Here is a 13,052-nt window from a genome sequence, read left to right on the forward strand (position 1 = left end):
TAAGCATTTGTAATGTTATTTGTTATAATCTGTCACCTTTGAATTTTAATAAAGAACACAAAGATCCCACACTTTCAATATCAGATTAAATGTTGGAATTTTATTGATCAGATGATGGTCCCTGATATTAATTTATTCCATCTGGTATAAGTTACAAGATGGTTGTGTGATATCTTTGCATGTCCATTCTTATAAATGCTGAGAAAAGTAAGAAACCCAGGAGATCCCAAGGAACTAAGTTTTTTTTGCTATTTCCATTTATTCTTTAGACAATCTGCCACAAAGTTCTTACACATTATGCAATAAAAAATCAAAGATAAGGATTAAATTTTGTAAACTGGAATATCACACAAGTGGTGGGAAGTTCTGTTGGGGTAATGTGTTGGCATGGATGGAAGATTGGTTAACCAATAGAAGGGAGAGAGATGTTTCTCTGGTTGGCAGTCATTGTGGTAAGTGGAGTGCCCCAGAGGTTTATGTTTGGCCCACAACTGTTCACAATATACATTAACAATATGGAGGAAGTGCCAGGAGTGTAGCACAACCTAAGTTTGCTGATGATACTAAACTGAGTGGAAAAGCAAACTGTGCAGAGGATGAAGAGAGTCTACAGAGTGATGTGGATAGGTTAAGTGAGTGGACAAGGGTCCGGAAGATAGAATACAGCATTGATAAATGCGAGGCCATCCACTTTGGAAGGAACATAGAAGATCAGATTATTAATTGAACAGTGAAAGATTACAGCAATCTATTGTGTAGAGGGAATTGGGAGTGCTGGTGCATGAATTGCAAAAGGTTGGTTTGCAGGTGCAACAGGCTATCAAGAAGGCAAATGGAATGTTGGCCTTCATTGCTAGAAGGATTGAATGTAAGAACAGGGAGATTATGCTACAACTGTATAGGGTACGGCAAGGCTGCATTTGGAGTATTGTTTGCATTTCTGGTCTCTTCACTTGAGAAAGCTCTTACTGGTTTTGCAGGTAGTGCACAGGAGGCTCATGAGGTTGATTCCAGAGATGAGGAGAGCTAGAGTGACCTGGAACTATGCTCAATATAATCCAGAAGAATGAGAGGGGACCTTATAGAAACATAAAATTATTAAGGGGATATATAAGATAGAGGCAGGAAAGATGTTTCCACTGGCAAGTAAAACTAGAGGACAAAGCCTCAAGATTCAGGGGAAACAGATTTGGGATGGAGATGAGGAGAAGCTGTTTTTTACCCTGAGACTAGTAAGTCTATGGAATTATCTGCACAGGGAAGCAGTAGAAGTTACCTCATTCAAAATATTTAAGAGAGTTAAACAGAATTTTTGCATAACAGGGGAGTTAAGGGCAATGAGGAAAATGCAGATAGATGGATGTGAGTTAATCACCAGATAAGCCATGATCTTTTATTGGATGATGGAAAAGGCTCAACAGACCAAATGGTCCCTCCTGCTCCTATTTCTTGTTCTTATCTACTTTGTAATTGTATGCCACAGGGAAGGGTTATTGTGTACCATTGCTAGATTTTCAAAAATGTTTACCATTTTTGCTGAGATCATAAAGGGTAAATACCAATGCAGCACTGAGTGAGTTGAACAGCATCTGTGGCAGGAAAGGAATTGTCAACATTTCAGTTCAAAAATTTGAATCAGGACCTGAGATTTCAACCCAAAATGTCTGACCCACTAAGTTCCTCCAGCAGACTGTTAGTTGCTCCAGATTCCAGAACCTGCAGTCCCTTTTATGTCTTTGTTAAAAACATTTTCTTTAGAATCTTCATATAGAAACTAGCTAATTAGTAAAGTTCCATTTTTCCACACCCAGTGGCTAATATCTACTGACAATCAAGTATGTATGGATATAAACTTCTGCTATATAATGCCCAACTAAAATTGTTCTTTTAATCATTCATAAATAAAAATCCATACTCTGTGTGCAAAATTTATTTTTTCATGGCTTACAATAAGAAAATAATTGAGTCCCAAGATTCCAAATGAATAACACTATTTAAAACTAATTGAAACAACTTGTTCTTTCCTATGTTGAAAAATACTGGAATGCCTGGGAACTGGGAGAAATAGCAAAATTAAGGAAATTCAAAAATAAGATCTTCTATATGATGTCATATGATGTGCTACAATAATTATTTCCTATGTGGAGATCTTCAGCAGAAAGTAACTGCAGAAGATCACAAGAATTTTCTGAGAACAATCTCAAATCAAAGAACAAGTGCTAACCCTATGGTAAAAATAATAACAAGGAAAATGTGGGGTAAGCTTGAGTGTGTGTCAGACATGATCAGATGCACAGCTCAGCCCGGCACAAAATACAAATGGAAAGTTTAAAAGGGTCATCCCAATGAGAGGTGGTGAAGTAGTGAAAGTGATGCTGCCTGGTGTTTGTATTACATGCTATTTGCGATAGAAAGAAAAAGAAATATGACATTTAATGTTAAGATGTAAAGAGATGATTTTGCTTTTCCCATCATGGTTTAGAAAGGTGCAGCACACCCAGTTAAAACACTTAATTTTCTCGTTTATTTTTATTCTAGTATTTTTGTGAAGCTCGGTACGCTCCTGACAAAAGCAACCTCCTGGGAGGATCTTGTGTATTGATCCAAAGATGTAAGTAGCATCAGGAAATTTTATCCAGTGTCGTTTAATCCTTAATGAACACCATCAAATATAAATCAATTGGTCATTTATCTCAATGGTGTTAATGGAGTGATATTTTACATGAGCTCCCATGTTTGGTTCAAATATTTCAGAATTGTTAAAATGAATTTTCAGCCATTCTTAAGGTGAAGGTACTGCATACATTCTTATTTTAAAAATCAAGTCAAAATTAAATTTAAACTTGAAATTTGTGGATGTTCCAGATTTATAACTCTTGTTTTGAGACAAAATATAAGGACAATGAAACACGTTAAGTTAAAAAGAGGTCATTTATACTACCTAGCCAGACCCTCACAGCTAACACGCATTTCCATTGTCTAGTCTCCTAATGTGAATACATCTATCAATATATCCAGTCAAGATATTCCAAACATTTTCAAATTTAGGAGAAACAATATTTATTTTATTGTAAATTAACCTTCTCATCATATTACTCTGTGGTAACTTGCTAGATTTGCAGGATATATATGATTAAAATTTATAAGCTTCAGAAATGCTTTTCTGGATGATATATTTATCTAACTTTTTTATTGAAGCTCATCCTCCTTTACACTTGAATTCATTTTTCTTTAAACCTGTCTAACATATACATTTCCATTTTTAGCTTGGCAAAAAAACTTTGCACAGTCCTAATTTGACTAGTGTATTAAAGAAACCTTGTTCCAACTGTTCAAACTCTGTGTTCCCACATTTTATTCACTTTAATTATTGCACCATCATGTCTAGACAATGAAAAAACAGAGTCTACAGAACACTCCAGGTTATTTTTATATTCTCCCAGTGCTAATTCAACATGCAATGGATGACTGATGCACATTTTTTGACTCAATATGACATTTATCAATATTAAATTTAATTTAACATTTATCTGTTCAACTCCATATTTGATAGGAATCATCCTGTATATCACTCCTTCCCATTTTCAACATTATCTATAACTTTTTTAATATTATAAACAGATTATTTCTGTGCCCTTGTGGTAATTTTTCCTATACAAATTATACAAATAAAATACACAAATGTGTAAGTGAGCAGAAAAGAAAACACAAGTGTTTTGTAAAAAAGAGCATCAACAGCACCTAGGCAAATCTGTCACTCCATCCTTGCATTACAAAAGCCACACTTGCAGAAATGTGGTTCAGCTGCATAACTACACCATCATAGTCTGATTATCTGAATTATTCTCCTTGTGAATGGTCCTCTAAACTATCAGGCAAAGCCTTGGGTCACTTGGCTGCAAAATTTTCTGTTCAGGAAAGAGACAATATCAATTTAAAAACTGAAGGAAAACAATGCTATCACCATGCACAACCTAAATATGTTTATTACTACTAAAAATTAAAAGTATTATTATTATTGAGGGGAATTATATTCCAAAAGTTTTGGTGATAATAGTAATACATTATGATATTTGCAGTTGAAGAAAATAAAGTCATTACTATAAAGCATTAAAATTTGACCCATAAACAAAAACAGGTCCAACTCGTTAATGCTGACAAAGGATCTTCGTCAACTTTTTCTATTTACCTATATTTGACTCAAATCCCTCTAAACCTTTCCTATCATCAAAGCCCAAAGGTCAATAGGTGACTCAGATCAAAGCCCAAAGGTCAGAGGTCCAGATCGAAGTCTGAAGGCCAAATGGAGGATCATAAATTGAGGCCCAATGACCTCAACCCTAAATCTGTAAATCCACATGTCCTCTGGAGGCTGAAGACAGCCTGTCCTGAGATTAGAGACTGTGTACTGTATAGTGCAAAAGTCCTAAGCACATGTAAAAAAATTCAGCAAATTGAAGATGCTTTCAAAAATAATGCAATGAAAAGTTTCTAAATATCAAAACATTTACTACAGAGAGCAGTAGATGGTAAAAATACTAAATCAAATCAATATTTGGTTTGACCAACTTTGCCTTTAAGATTGCTTCAATTTTCTTAGGCACACTGCCGTGCAGCTTTTTAAGAAAGTCAGCTGGTAGGTTGTTCCAAGAATCTTAAAGAACTTGCCACAGTTGTTCTGTAAACTTTGGCAGTCTCATTTGCTTCTGTCTTTCCAGATAATCCCAGACAGCTTCAATGATGTTAAGATCAGGGCTCTGTGGAGACTGTACCATCTGTTGCAAAATTCCCTGTTCTTTGTTTTCCTGAAGATGCAGTAGCTCTTTATGACCTTGGTCGTGTATTTGAGGCGACTGTCCTGCTGCAGAATGAAGTTGGGATTGATCAGATGCCTTTCTCATGGCATCTAATGATAGATGAGAATCTGCTTGTACTTCTTAGCATTGAAGATTCCATTAATTCTGACCTGATCACAAACTATTTGTAGAATTGCAGCCCCAAACCTGCAGGGTACCTCCACTATGTTTCACTGTTGGCTGCAAACACTCATCCATGTAGCACCCTCCAGCTCTTCTACAGACAAACTGCCGATTGTTTGAGCCAAAAATATCAAATTTTGACTAGTCATTCCAGAGCACTTGCTGCCATTGTTCAGCTCTCCAATCGGTGTGTTTTGTGCATTGTTGAATCTCTTGGCATTGTTTCAACTTCAAAGGAATAGCTTTTTGGCAGCAACTTTTCCATGAAGTACTCTTCTGACAAGACTTCTGGGTTTACTTGGATTCCAGTGGTTTCTTTGAGTTCAGAGATGATATCCGTGCTGGACTTCTTCTGATTTAGAATGCACAACAGTTTGATGTATCTCTCATCTGCTGCACTCAGTTTCCATAGCTGACCACTGCATTTCTGGTCCTCAACTTGCCTGTTTCTTTGTTCTTCTTCAGAAGAGCTTGAACAACACATCGTGAAACTCTGGTCTGCCACAAAATTTCTGCTTGAGAGAGACCTTGTTCACACAGGATGACCACCTGTGTCTTGGTACTTCGTTCACTTTTGCCATGGTGTAAGAATTGATTTTTTGAAGGTTAAACAGTCACATCTGCCACATCCTCACCTTTTAGTTTGGTTGTCTGTCACCCAGTTTGATTCATTCTACAAATGTTTTTGTTTGAGTTCATCAGTTTAGTTTATTATGTCATTGATCATTAGCATCCTAATTGTTATGGATTATATACCTACAAAATAATCAAGTTTTACGTAAGAAGTGGTCTATTGCTTAATATGTATCTTTAACAAAATACAAAACTTTCACTGTAACATTATTTTTTTGAAAATGAATGTTTGGAAATCTAACTTTTGCTCTTTTCTGCAGAACCACTTTTGCAGAAGACAAAATACAAACATCAAAAACAAAATTTATATGAAAAAAGCAACACACACAAAATGCTGGAGGATCTCAGCAGGTCAGGCAGCATCTATGGAAATGAATTAACAATCGATGTTTCTGGCCAATACTGTTCCTGAACCTGGTGGTGTGAGCTCCGTACCTTCTTCCTGATGGCAGCAGCGAGAAGAAAGTTTGGCCTGGGTGGGGGTTCCTGATGATGGATGCTGCTTTCTTGTGACAGTGTTCTATGTAAATGTGCTCAGCTTTACCCGTGATGGACTGAGCTGTATCTACAACTTTTTGTTACTGTTGTAACTTGATACACTATGCCATCTCTTATTCTCAATAATTCAGCTGATGGACACAAGCATACAAAATACATTCTTCACTGCCCTTCTTGTGTAACCACTTTCAATGAATAATAAACTTGCATTCCCAGCTCCCTCTGTATATCAACACTTCTAAGATTCCTGCCATTTATCCATATATCCTATCAGAATTTGACTTCAGATCCTTTGCTAATTATGTAACTTACTGAGGAATTTGGTTTCTGTTTCTCTGAATCAATATATCATGTCACTAAATTGTCAATACATATGTGTATTTAATATTTGGCATTTGTGAAAACTTGCACTGTAATCAGTATAATTTACATAAATCCATATATTGTCCATTTGAGAAATTGTAATATGTATTATATCTGGCAAGAACTTTCTAGACATGCTGATTGTGCCATTAGTAAAATTTTAGTCAACAAATTAATTCCTTACATTTGTAGATTAGACATAAATAGATTGAAGGTAGTCTCAAATTTAATTGTTGTGCTTTGTCAATGGAGTACATTGAAAAAGACCACCACTGCATTTACAGGCAACTGTCATGTACTCTCATTAATATAATGGAAATTTGCCTGTACATAATTTACATATTTTATCAAAAATTTTGGGATTTGGAATAAAAATGTGCTCATGTGAATTTTATGTTAAAAAAAAGTAAATAAAAAATCTGCACATTGTAGATGCCACTGTTTTTCATAATGGGAAATAGTGATATAGACTCTTTTCAAGGAATGAAACCCTTACCATGATAACAGTCATTCGCATTACAAAGCCCAAGTTACTTCACAGAGCCATACTCTAAACAAATGGATGCCAGGTCAAAGAATAAAATATTTGGAAGGTTGACCGAAACTTGTCAAAGGAGTTTTAAGGAAAGTTCCAAAAAAATGAGGGAGTTCTTGATGCAGAAAAGTTTAAACTGGGAATTCCAGACTTTTGGGCTAAAACAACTGGAACTACCGCTTGATTTGACATAAACAAGAGGAAATCTGCAGATGCTGGAAATCAAAGCAACACACACAGACCGGCCAAAGGATCTCAGCCTGAAACGTCGACTCTATTTTTTTCCATAGATGCTGCCTGGCCTGCTGAGTTCCTCCAGCATTTTGTGTGCATTGCTTGGTTAGACAGTAGGGAACTGAAAGTACATCAGTGGAACCAAAGATGAAAGTTATAGCACTGCAGAACGCTATGAAGTTTGGAATGGAAAACATCATGAAAGAAACATACTGTAAATGAAATAACGTAGGTCAGTGAAGACAGAGATGATGAATGAATAGTGGTTTAAGGCAGCAATGCTGTTGAATGAGCAAAGATTAACAGATGCTCTACCTCCTACTAGTACTTCCAACGTTCTCTGTTTTCATTTCTGTTTTCCGGCACTGGCGTATTTTTTATGCCTTTTAATTACTTAAAATATTTTGTTCCTGGTCTAGCCTGAAATCCCCCAGGCACCTTTCACTTTACTTCTCACTTGAGCTTTGGCTTTGAATCCCTTTCTTGTGATCTTAGTGGTAACAGCAATCCAGAAAGAAACTGCCAAGCCAGATACTAAATTATTGTAGTAAGTCAATTCATTTTGATCCAGGCACACCAACACCTACTTATAAAATTCTTCAACTGTGTTTTAATTATTCATCTTTATTTAATACAGATTTTCCTATCACAGCTTTTAGGCTTGGAAAGAGGAAAATCAAATACGTTTCTTATTTCATGTAAGATTAGAACCTCCAATTCATAACAACGGGTAGCATTTTTAGTGCTGTTTCTGATTATCTACACTGGTGGATAAAAAATTGTAGTATTTGCTTGTCCCAACTACTGTTGGTTCTAGCTTCGGTGTTCAGTGTTGTTTCTGGCTCCTTTGCAACTAGCACACTGCAAGTTCTTCATCTACTGCTGTCCCAAGATGCTGAATGATGTGAATGAAGGTGACGAGAAGAAACTGGAAGATTAAGAATACATGTCAACCAGGAAACAAAGGAAGTGCCAATGTTAAATGGAAAGAGGCTGAGGAAAGTGAAGAATACCAATGTTAAGCAGTGTTAATGATACTGGTATCATTAAATTGAGAAACCTGTTTTTGAAAAGTGTGGGAGCTTGTACGAGGGGGAAAAGGCTAGATGGATTAAATTCATTGTAAAATTGAAAAGAACGCAAGCCTGAAACAAAATGGAAGAAAAAGAGTACCAATATAAACTCAGGAAAGAAGAAGGAAACTCATATGAAATAAGGACAGTAAATAGTACCTGCATGAGTAACTAGAATGAAGCTTCAATTTAGAAAGGAAGAGTTGTAACAAGAAGTGAGAGAGAATGTAATATAAAACAATCTCCCTTGAACTGTAGAGATAAGAGGAAAAAAGAATGAAGTAGGGTGCCTTCATGTCACTGTGACCACTGTGAATGTAGTTTAAATTTTTTTTTAAAAAGCTTTCACATGAGGAGAAGATTATAATGAAGAGTCTTTGCACATTTGTCTTCACATCTGTAGAAGAAGAACCGCTAAACTTTCATGAAACCTTCAATTTCTCTGCTTCGATGATGATTTAGCGTATCAGAAAATAAATTAAGGTATAATTAAAAAATTAACTCATTGGTATTTACTCACTGTAGTATAAATAAGCTGGCATTTCACCTTTTCATTCTGCATGATTTGAATAAATGAAACAACATGACAATGCACAGAAAGGTCAACAAGAAACATAATAATAGTAAGACAGCAAGACAGATGAGCGTAATTAGTCTATTCAGCCCATCGAATCCATTCCACGAGATCATGGCTGATTTATTTTACCTCTCAACCTCATTCCCCAGCCTTCTCCCTATAACCTTTAATGCTTTTATTAATCAGGAACCTATCAAACCGCTCCCCCCACCTGATTTAAATATATCCAACGTCTATGTCTTCACAACCATTCATGGTAATAAATTCCACAGATTCACTACCCTCTGGCTGAAGAAATTCCACCTCATCTCTGTTTTAAACTGATGCTATGTCCTTCTATTCTGAGTGTGTGCTCTCTGGTCCTAAATTCCCCCACTATTGGAAACATCCTCTCCAAGTCCACTCTACCTAGGCCTTATTCAATATTCAGTAGGTTTCAATGATACCCCACCTTTATTCTTCTAAACACCAGTGAGTACAGGCCTAAAGCCATTGTCCATCATGCATTAATCCTTTCATTCCAAGGATCATTCTCGTAAACTTCCTCTGGATCCCATCCAGTACCACAACATCCTTTCTTAGATTATGGCGCCAAAAACTGCTCACAATACCCCAAATATGGTCTGACCAATGTCTGAGCTTTGCATCCTTGCTTTTATATTTTAGTCCTTTCATTTCGAATTGATACTCTAACACACTTCTCATTCACTGCTTTTCGACAAGACACAGTTAATAAAGTTTCTGAAGAACCCAGTAAGGTTAAATGCAGTGCAAGAAACTGCACCAGGTGAATTTCAAGACAGCTCAGGATAAGGGGCTTGGAAAATTTAAAGGAAAGCTGGTAACTGGGTTCCCAATATATTGAAGGGGGTGTGGGAGCCTTGGACCACAGCATGTTGAAGTTACTATTGGGATCCCTGGATCTAGTATGTTGAAGGGAATGTGAGAATCTTTAATGCTAGAATGTTGAAGGGATCATGGGAATCCTGGGCCCCCATTTGTTAATTAAAGGATGCGCAACAGCACTTGGTGAGCTGAATGCCAAATGATCAGAAAAACAATTACTAAAGTTTGACTATAGATGCAGCACAGTCCACCCAACAATGATTGACTCAGATATTATCAATGAGTTTGTATGTAATGCTACATATTATTCCTTATGGAGAGAGAAATAGTACTTCACCCTGAAGCATAAATTTTAGGTTTGATAATTCATTCTGTATCCAAGAAAAACCAAAAGGGTTTTGCACATGGATTCTCATCTAAGAAAAATAACATTTGGAAAATGCTATTTAAAACTCATTTATGAATTGATAAAAAAACGGCATTTTTGCCTATAATCTATCACTATTTTCTGGCAGTTTGCATTGACAACTAATGAAATGGAAACAGTGGGCGGAAAAAGGAATAATGGATGAAATTTGATTTAGTGCAGATTTTAATAAGACGCAAAGTTATAATATATCCGCTCTGCGCTATATATTAGGATGTCCATAACCTTTATCAGATACTGCAAGTAAAAAGAAAATTGTGTCGAAAATGGTGCCAACTTTTATGAGTTACCTCATTACTCTCAAGTACGGAGAAATTTGAAATTAATTACATGCAACTGCATTTACAAAATTACCATGTCTATTTAAGGATACTGTGGTGGGTGAAACGAAGGATGTTAACATGATTTACATTTCACAAAAGGTGTGAATACTGCAAATTACCATATCTTAAAGTAAGAAGGAAAACAAATTACATGATGTAATGTAAAACTGCATGCAATATCGATAATTATGGTCTTTCAAATTACTAATGCGTCCATTAACATTTTCACATATTTTGCACTGTGTAAGCAAGGTTCTCAAAGCTAATTGACCTCATCCTTTCCAATCTACCAGCTAAGCATGCATTTGTCAGTGACAGCATTAATCAAAGTGAAAATCATACATTTTCTATGGAGGTAAAGTCCAGCCTTCACACCAAAGACATCCTCCAAGATATTGTGTAACACTACCCAAGACAGCTTAAAAATGGTAAATCATGAGGCGTCATGGATTATCAGTAACCCAAAGAATGTATGCCATAACAATCTGTAACCTCATAGTCTGACATAAGTCTGATTCAACATTTGCAATCAAACCAGGGGATCAATCTTCAGTCAATGAAGAATGGAGAAGGATAGGATGATAGCAGCAAGCATTCTTATACTTTTGTCCCAAAGAGAGATGCTGTAAAATATGTATGTTAAACAGCAAATACGTTATACAACAGACAAGACAATGTAATTCCACATCCAATAGATCAGATGAAATCACTGCAGTCAAGTCATGAAGTACTGTGGACAATTAGTGATTTAATGAGAGAAGACAAAATATCCCAATCTTCGACTATGGCAGAGCCCAACATGTCAGTGCCAAAGACAAAACTAAATCATTTGAAACCATATTTAGCCTGTAGAATAAATGATCAATCTCAATTTCTTCCTAAGGTCCTTGCCAACACAAAAGCATTCTTTATTCCAGACAATATCAGAAAATGGCTGAGAACACTGGATTCGGGAAAGGCAATGAAAAAATAAAACATTCAGCTATAGGTCTGAACACTTGCACATTAGAACGAGCTTTAGCCGAACCATTCAAGTACAGTCTCAACATTGGCTTCAACCTTATAATTTTGGATATTACTCAGTTAAGTCTCTTGTCCACAAAAAGAAATGCAAATCCATTCCAGCTGATACCATACCATCAATCTACTTACAAGCATCAGCAAAGTAATTGATAGTGGCTTTAACAATGCTATCAGATTAATTTATTCACTTAAACTGGCCCTTATTCCAGTAACCTGCTCACTGATGTTCATTTTAGGATTTGCCAGGACCACTCCAGTAGTTGTAGGCCTCCAGTCTGAGAGGCAACCATCTGCTACCATTCCCACAAAGCCAATCTCTAATCCAATTTACTATCTCACCTTCAATGCCAAGTGACTGAACCTTCTTGACCAACTTCCCATATGGGACCTTGTCAAATGCCTTGCTAAAGTCAATGCAGACAACATCTACTGCCTTGCCTTCTTCAACTTTCCTTGTAACCTCCTTAAAAACTCTATAGGATTGGTTAAACATGACCTACCAAGCATAAAACCATGGGGACTATCCTTAATCAGTCCATGTCTATCCAAATACTCACATATCCGATCCCTTAGAATAATTCCCAATAACTTTCCCACTACTGAAGTCAGTCGCACTAGTCTATAATTTCCTGATTGATCTTTAGAGCCTTTCTTAAACAACAGAACTACATTGGCTATCCTCCAATCCTCTGGTACCTCACCTGATGCTAAGGATGATTTCAATATCTCTGCTAAGGCCCTGGAAATTTTTACACTTGCCTCCCGCAGGGTCCGAGGGGACATTGTGTCATGCCCTGGGGATTTATCCACCCTAATTTGCCTCAAGACAGCTAACAACTCCTGTTCTGTAAACTGTATAGGGTCCATGGAGTTGATGCTGCTTTGCCCGACTTTTATAGATTCTGTGTCTGTCTCCTGTGTAAATACAGAATCAAATAATGCATTTAAGATCTACCTCATCTCTTTTGGCTCTGCCCATGGACGACCATTCTGATCTTCCAGAGGAACAATTTTGTCCATTACAATCCTTTTGCTCGTAATATATCTGTAGAGGCCCTCAGGATTCGCTTTAACTTTGTCTGCTAGAGCAACCTCACGCCTTCTTTTAGCCCCTTTGATTTCTTTGTGTTCTCTTGCATTTCTTCTACTCCATAAGCACCTCATTTGTTCCTATCTGCTTATACCTGCTATGCAACTTTTTTTTCTTAACCTAGGCCTCAATATTTCTTGAAAAACAAGGTTCCCTAAACCTGCTATTATTACCTGTTATTCTGACAGGCACATACATGTGTTGTACTCTCAAAATTTCACTTTGGAAAGCTTCCCACTAAGTGTTCCTTTGCCGGGAAAGAGCCTGCCCCAATCCACACTTACCAGGTCATTTCTGATACCATTAAAATTGGCCTTTCTCCAATTGACAGTCTCAACCTGTGAACTAGACCTAGCTTTTTCCATATGTACTTTGAAACTAACAGCACTGTGACCACGAGATGCAAAGCGTTCCCCTACACAAACTTCTGTCACCTGCCCTGCCTTAATCC

At 36.7% G+C, this 13,052-nt stretch overlaps 1 protein-coding gene and 1 long non-coding RNA gene across 8 annotated transcripts in view; one reads left to right on the top strand and one right to left on the bottom strand.

Moving 5' to 3' along the window:
• The window catches only part of LOC140737001 (uncharacterized), a 63,161-nt gene extending 56,302 nt beyond the window's left edge, over positions 1–6,859 (top strand). For both annotated transcript variants that reach the window (XR_012101047.1, XR_012101046.1), the window contains 2 exons: positions 2,539–2,611; positions 5,873–6,859. This is a non-coding gene — a long non-coding RNA (uncharacterized lncRNA). The remainder of the gene's footprint in view (positions 1–2,538; positions 2,612–5,872) is intronic.
• The window catches only part of fggy (FGGY carbohydrate kinase domain containing), a 311,433-nt gene that overhangs the window by 228,795 nt on the left and 69,586 nt on the right, over positions 1–13,052 (bottom strand). The window lies entirely within an intron of this gene.

This window comes from Hemitrygon akajei, chromosome 12 (genome assembly GCF_048418815.1).
Source record: "Hemitrygon akajei chromosome 12, sHemAka1.3, whole genome shotgun sequence".
Taxonomy (NCBI): Eukaryota; Metazoa; Chordata; class Chondrichthyes; order Myliobatiformes; family Dasyatidae; genus Hemitrygon; species Hemitrygon akajei.